The sequence below is a fragment of the Lethenteron reissneri genome, chromosome 54, assembly GCF_015708825.2.
Source record: "Lethenteron reissneri isolate LAM-NWPU_2019-01 chromosome 54, ASM1570882v1, whole genome shotgun sequence".
Lineage (NCBI taxonomy): Eukaryota > Metazoa > Chordata > Hyperoartia > Petromyzontiformes > Petromyzontidae > Lethenteron > Lethenteron reissneri.
The window spans coordinates 10,688,274-10,696,233 of record NC_083832.1 but is presented as its reverse complement, the minus strand read 5'-3'; positions in this window follow the sequence as shown (position 1 = coordinate 10,696,233).

Genomic DNA, 7,960 nt, shown 5'->3' with positions numbered 1-7,960 from the left:
GACGATTATCTGAATCAGTCCAGGGCATCCCCTAGGTCGACTCAACCTCAAATGAGTACCTGCTGTGATGTGTAAACATCGCCACTAGGGAGATAAAGGCGTTCGGGCGTGGTGCTGGCCACTCACTCCCTTATGTGCCGTAGCGGGCTTCATAGGTGCTGCTCGCTAACAGCACTTGCCCCCATGGTCTGTTACAGGCTATACGGGGGATCTTTGTCTCGTGCAAGATTGTGTGTCTTTGTGTGTGTGCGAGCGAGATAAGGACGGGAGAGGTAGGAGAGTGCGTGAAGGGGAGTGAGAGGTAGGAGAGTGCGTGGAGGGGAGTAGAGCGAGAGGAGAGTACGTGGATGGGAGTGAGATGAGAGGGGAGTGGTAGGCTGGGGTGAGTCCATGGAGGATCCTACGGAGACATTGATGACTGCCACATGAATTTTGAGAATTATGTTATTATGTTTTATTTTTATTATTTCCCTTCTACGTGACTTTACCGAAAGAACCAAGAAGATGCCACATGAATGTTCAATCAATGAGCCGTGGAGACGACACACTGGGGGACACAGCCGGTGTCGGAGCACGCCCCCTTATCGCCCGATCTTCGTGCACAACTGGGCACGTCGCCACGGACATGTTGTGCTTCATCCAAAAAGTCAATCTCGTCGCGGCGTGAATCTGGCCCTTGTCACTCAATGTGCGAGGTGGTGTGTCCGCCCGGCCGTCCGTGCGCAAGCTTCGGCGTGCACAGACACGAGAGGGCACCCACAGACGGGTGATCGCACTCAGACCTCAATCACTCCCGGAATATTTGTTTCGGGGACAATTTGGCCGGTCAACCCTCGTAGGCCGGATACATTTCAGACATACACGCAGAAGCAGCAGCATCAGCAACAAGAACAGGCGTCAGGGTCGGGATCGAGCACACGACATCTCGCCACCGAGACTCGAACGCGGTTTGCACACACACACAGCAAACACACAGCAAACACACCACCACCCACAGCAACAACAAGCGACGTTCGTCACCACGGCGCTTGTCTAAGGCTAGAGCTTCGACGATGATGCTCCGTTCGCAGTGGTGCACAAACAACAACAACAACGAGCTCGACACGTTCGTCGACAACACCGCGGGTTTATAAGGAACAACAAATGAAGTCGAGATGGGCCCTTCGTCTGAGCCAGCGGTTCTTAACGTGGGGCGCACGCTGGGGGTGTGAGATGCCCTCTCTGGGGGTGTGAGATGCCCTCTCTGGGGGTGTGAGATGCCCTCTCTGGGGGTGTGAGATGCCCTCTCTGGGGGTGTGAGATGCCCTGTCTGGGGGTGTGAGATGCCCTCTCTGGGGGTGTGAGATGCCCTGTCTGGGGGTGTGAGATGCCCACTCTGGGGGTGTGAGATGCCCTCTCTGGGGGTGTGAGATGCCCTCTCTGGGGGTGTGAGATGCCCTCTCTGGGGGTGTGAGATGCCCTGTCTGGGGGTGTGAGATGCCCACTCTGGGGGTGTGAGATGCCCTCTCTGGGGGTGTGAGATGCCCTCTCTGGGGGTGTGAGATGCCCTCTCTGGGGGTGTGAGATGCCCTGTCTGGGGGTGTGAGATGCCCACTCTGGGGGTGTGAGATGCCCTGTCTGGGGGTGTGAGATGCCCTGTCTGGGGGTGTGAGATGCCCTCTCTGGGGGTGTGAGATGCCCTCTCTGGGGGTGTGAGATGCCCTCTCTGGGGGTGTGAGATGCCCTGTCTGGGGGTGTGAGATGCCCACTCTGGGGGTGTGAGATGCCCTCTCTGGGGGTGTGAGATGCCCTCTCTGGGGGTGTGAGATGCCCTCTCTGGGGGTGTGAGATGCCCTGTCTGGGGGTGTGAGATGCCCACTCTGGGGGTGTGAGATGCCCTGTCTGGGGGTGTGAGATGACCTGTCTGGGGGTGTGAGATGCCCTCTCTGGGGGTGTGAGATGCCCTCTCTGGGGGTGTGAGATGCCCTCTCTGGGGGTGTGAGATGCCCTGTCTGGGGGTGTGAGATGCCCACTCTGGGGGTGTGAGATGCCCTCTCTGGGGGTGTGAGATGCCCTCTCTGGGGGTGTGAGATGCCCTCTCTGGGGGTGTGAGATGCCCTGTCTGGGGGTGTGAGATGCCCACTCTGGGGGTGTGAGATGCCCTCTCTGGGGGTGTGAGATGCCCTCTCTGGGGGTGTGAGATGCCCTCTCTGGGGGTGTGAGATGCCCTGTCTGGGGGTGTGAGATGCCCACTCTGGGGGTGTGAGATGCCCTGTCTGAGGGTGTGAGATGCCCTGTCTGGGGGTGTGAGATGCCCTCTCTGGGGGTGTGAGATGCCCTCTCTGGGGGTGTGAGATGCCCTCTCTGGGGGTGTGAGATGCCCTGTCTGGGGGTGTGAGATGCCCACTCTGGGGGTGTGAGATGCCCTCTCTGGGGGTGTGAGATGCCCTCTCTGGGGGTGTGAGATGCCCTGTCTGGGGGTGTGAGATGCCCTGTCTGGGGGTGTGAGATGCCCTGTCTGGGGGTGTGAGATGCCCTCTCTGGGGGTGTGAGATGCCCTCTCTGGGGGTGTGAGATGCCCTCTCTGGGGGTGTGAGATGCTCTGTCTGGGGGTGTGAGATGCCCTGTCTGGGGGTGTGAGATGCCCTGTCTGGGGGTGTGAGATGCCCTCTCTGGGGGTGTGAGATGCCCTCTCTGGGGGTGTGAGATGCCCTGTCTGGGGGTGTGAGATGCCCTGTCTGGGGGTGTGAGATGCCCTGTCTGGGGGTGTGAGATGCCCTCTCTGGGGGTGTGAGATGCCCTGTCTGGGGGTGTGAGATGCCCTGTCTGGGGGTGTGAGATGCTCTGTCTGGGGGTGTGAGATGCCCTGTCTGGGGGTGTGAGATGCCCTCTCTGGGGGTGTGAGATGCCCTCTCTGGGGGTGTGAGATGCCCTGTCTGGGGGTGTGAGATGCCCTCTCTGGGGGTGTGAGATGCCCTGTCTGGGGGTGTGAGATGCCCTCTCTGGGGGTGTGAGATGCCCTCTCTGGGGGTGTGAGATGCCCTCTCTGGGGGTGTGAGATGCCCTGTCTGGGGGTGTGAGATGCCCTGTCTGGGGGTGTGAGATGCCCTCTCTGGGGGTGTGAGATGCCCTCTCTGGGGGTGTGAGATGCCCTCTCTGGGGGTGTGAGATGCCCTCTCTGGGGGTGTGAGATGCCCTGTCTGGGGGTGTGAGATGCTCTTTCTGGGGGTGTGAGATGCCCTCTCTGGGGGTGTGAGATGCCCTCTCTGGGGGTGTGAGATGCCCTCTCTGGGGGTGTGAGATGCCCTGTCTGGGGGTGCGAGATGCCCTGTCTGGGGGTGTGAGATGCCCTCTCTGGGGGTGTGAGTTGCCCTCTCTGGGGGTGTGAGATGCCCTGTCTGGGGGTGTGAGATGCCCTCTCTGGGGGTGTGAGATGCCCTCTCTGGGGGTGTGAGATGCCCACTCTGGGGGTGTGAGATGCCCTGTCTGGGGGTGTGAGATGCCCTCTCTGGGGGTGTGAGATGCCCTCTCTGAGGGTATGAGATGCTCTGTCTGGGGGTGTGAGATGCCCTCTCTGGGGGTGTGAGATGCCCACTCTGGGGGTGTGAGATGCCCTGTCTGGGGGTGTGAGATGCCCTGTCTGGGGGTGTGAGATGCCCTCTCTGGGGGTATGAGATGCTCTGTCTGGGGGTGTGAGATGCCCTCTCTGGGGGTGTGAGATGCTCTTTCTGGGGGTGTGAGATGCCCTGTCTGGGGGTGTGAGATGCCCTCTCTGGGGGTGTGAGATGCCCTCTCTGGGGGTGTGAGAGGCTCTTTCTGGGGGTGTGAGATGCCCTGTCTGGGGGTGTGAGATGCCCTCTCTGGGGGTGTGAGATGCCCTCTCTGGGGGTGTGAGATGCCCTCTCTGGGGGTGCGAGATGCCCTGTCTGTGGGTGTGAGATGCCCTGTCTGGGGGTGTGAGATGCCCTCTCTGGGGGTGTGAGATGCCCTGTCTGGGGGTGTGAGATGCCCTGTCTGGGGGTGTGAGATGCCCTGTCTGGGGGTGTGAGATGTCCTCTCTGGGGGTGTGAGATGCCCTGTCTGGGGGTGTGAGATGTCCTCTCTGGGGGTGTGAGATGCCCTGTCTGGGGGTGTGAGATGCCCTCTCTGGGGGTGTGAGATGTCCTCTCTGGGGGTGTGAGATGCCCTGTCTGGGGGTGTGAGATGTCCTCTCTGGGGGTGTGAGATGCCCTGTCTGGGGGTGTGAGACGTCCTCTCTGGGGGTGTGAGATGCCCTGTCTGGGGGTGTGAGATGCCCTCTCTGGGGGTGTGAGATGCCCTCTCTGGGTGTGCGAGACGTGGGATCGTTTTTATAGAAGGTAAATCATCGAAGCGCAAATTTAGGCACGGGACAGGTAAGTTACAACTTACTTTGTACAACTACTTTGTTAAAACAATTAATACATTGGTTTAACGATTGCAAACCAAAGGGGTGCAAGGCTGCAGTAAAGAGCCACTGGTCTGAGAACATGTGCTATGACGAAGGGGTCACTACCCGAAACGTCAATTGTCTTAACCAAAAATAAGTATAACCCGTAAAAACAAAGTTTTTCACTCTAAATCCTTTATATGCGTGGCGGCTAGAGTCCTCTCGTCCTCTGGTTTGAGATGGCTGCCACCTATGGGTCAGATGATTGTCTGCAGTATTAAACAATTGGTAATTAAATATTTAATTTGTTTTCCCTAAACAGTGTAAAATTTTGGAATTTTTTTTCACGAACATTAATCGTCTCGCACAACGAGTCTGTGTGCAAAATGTCAGCTCGATTGGATCACGGGAAGTGGGTTAAAAACGACCGAAAGGTTTGCACGGTCGTAAGCAAGCAAGCAAGCACGCAAGCAAGCAAGCAAGCGAACTTAATATAAAGGATTTAAAAAGAGTGTCTGTACGTCTGGATCCCGAACAACATTCCACTGGAAACTCAGACAAGAACTCTGGGACTCGCACCACAGACACGCCGGGATATCTGCCCTTCCGCCTTGCCACGGGGGCATCGCATCAAAGCGCCGGCTTCTCTTCCTCCTGAGTTCGGCGGCTTCGGGCACTGGCCCAGTTTGGGCAATGCGGTTGAGGCGACCCGACTACCCCCCACCCCCCCCGAGTCGTATTCCACACGCGATGTCTGTGGAAGGGATTCGACTCGAGGCGGGGGAAACACGTGGCCCGCTTCGAGACGGGCGTGGCGCTCGTCACGTTGTGGGTGGAGGGTTGGCGGATCGTGGAAAGATCATCGCGCGCTGCCAGACGCCAAAGCCGTCTCTGGGCTGGGAGGTGGTTGGGAGATGGAGCAGTGGGAAGGGTTTATTGTTGAACGGTCATGCCCCATGACTGATTACTTGAGGTTTTAGAAAGTTAAATTTCGATTTAAAGCTTTCGTGACTGCAGGGATTCATCTTCTTGGTTCTTTCGGTAAAGTCACAATAAAATAATACAAATAAAACATAATAAAATAAAATAATTCTCACGACGTTTCGGCTACCAAGAAGATTCTAGAAAGTTATTTAACGTAAATCCCATAAGAGGTATTTTCAAAGCATTGAGATCTAATTATTTGGAAGGTTATACACGTTAAGTTACATTTATAATGGAAGCTATTTAATGGACAAAAACTTTGATGATGCTAGGATTGCCGGCTTTGTGGTGTGATAATTAATCCAAGCTGGTGATGCAATTTCTCCCCGCCCCTTTATTTTTAAATTAATTTCTATATCTTCTTTAAAATGAGAGTAATCATAAAGAGTACTCAACTTGTACATGCTAAGCAGTGAAACTACAATTAAGACAGTGCCACCAAAATAAAGCCAGATTACTGCTTTCTGCCTTTGAGGAAATCTAAAGTAATATCTCACTCGAAACATGCTATTTCCCAGTAATTAATAATTTCCCGCACCTCCGATTAGCACGATTTGCTACGTGCGGTGCGAAAGAAGTCCAACATACGTGCGTAGAGTAATTGCGTGCGATGCTGAACTGTCAGTACAGATTTTTGAGTGTCAGCCCCTCGTACAAAGGGGTTTTTTTCCCTGACATTTTCCATCAAATTATCAATCCATGCCCTCTGTTGCCAAAGATCCATTGAATACCCCGTGGCATAATTGTAAAAAAAATAACATTGTGTGCGTTTGTGAAGGCCACGTGTTTTTAATTTAAAGTCTGTGAGCAAACATTGTGATTTGTAAGAAAAAAAGGTAAGTACATTTTCATTTATTACTTACGACAAAAATGATTAATCTCAGTGGGGTTTCATGCAGCTTCAATATAAACGACGACAATATGAAATGTATGCTGAGCTTCTATTGCACCGTACGTAGTCAACCGCGCTGATCGAAGGCGCGGTGGGGGTGAAAGGACAAAATAAACACACAAACAAAACCCCAGTTCCAAATCAATGAATTTTCAACTTAGCAGAGTAAAAGGGTCTCCATTGAACTGCTTTCTGAAGCAGTTTAACGGGGTCTTACTTAACGCAGTAGACCATCGCCATCATCTCATTTGTGTTCCCAACAAAAGCGCAAGTGCGGAACATTGGTCAGATTGCTTCCGCTGTACAGTGCAACTCTACTGGTTATTGTGGCCGGCACCAAAGCCTCCAGAACCACATAAGAGAGCGGGGGCGTTGCCAAAGTAAATGAAAAATATTTTCGGCGTTTTAATTTTGTTTGATATATCCCAAATGCGCCCTCCCACGCGGAGACTGACTGTCTGTGTGTGTGTGTGGCTTTGGTATCACGTTGAGAGTGCGTGAGCCATCGTTCCACAAATGCTATACATTTTTCAAGGCGCATTAAACGATGTCTCTCTCTTTCTCTGTGTGTACACACAGCATATTTATCATACACAAACGAGTTAACACTCATGCTGTCTCACTGCAAACAAAAACATGCATTGCCAGTCATGGGAAAATGATCTTGGTTGATTAACCGTGGAGCTTAGGAAATTAGATGTTTTAGTTTTCAATGAAAATGCGTGGAGTTTATTACCAACTTCAAAGATGACAACAAATCACTGCGGGGCCTTTGAGCAGCACGGCTTTAATTCATTTATTCGGGGGAACACATGTATTCTTCCTAATGACTTCGTTTCCATTGGAGCTGACATCGCCCTGCGTTGGAGTCGAGGTAGAGGATACACTTTAAACAGACCCCGTTGACAGTAGGCACGCATCGGTGGCTAGGAGATGTTAACTACCTCGCCTGGTATGCAGGAGGTCGTGAGTTCGATCCCGACCCTGACGCCTGCTGCTGTATATTTGGAGTTTGCGGCGTCTCTCCCCGTGATCACGTGGATCCTTCTCCGGGTCCTCCGGTTTTTCCCTCCACATATCGAAACAACGTCACGCGTTTAGAGGATGCGGCTCTAAACGCGTGATGTTAACATTTGTGTGGCCCGTTCGCTTCTGAAAAATAGCTAGGTAGCTCAGCGGGCCCTACCTGGCAAATAAAAAGTTGAGTTTCGACGTCGGTCACTTCACGTAATCGCCAGCACGATCGTCACGCTTCTTGCATCGTCACACCAAAGTGCCAACGGCGTCTGCTGTGCTGACACCTGTCAACATCGAGAGTTACACGCCGGTCATGATCATCCGGTACAGGTGATATCTCTAGCACAGTTGCGCGAAACCTGCAGTGGCCATAAAACTCACGACTCATCCGTCAGTCTGAATCGTTGTCTACTCTCCCCTGCTGCTGTCGGGGGGGGGGGGGTCTTCTTGGTATGCCGCTCCGAGGCTTCTCAGCGATGTGCACTTCGTCAAGAGGCGAATCGCTTGACCAAGCTTTGTAACATTGCTGCTTGCGCATGTGTCGCTGTGCACAGCACACGCTCTGCCATGAACGTTGGCGGCCCAAGCGTCTCCTTTCTCTCGACATACGATCACAGCTTCGAGCTTGAGAGACGCGTCCGCTTGGGCCATCTTGTTCACAACTGCAGCGTCCCCGTGTG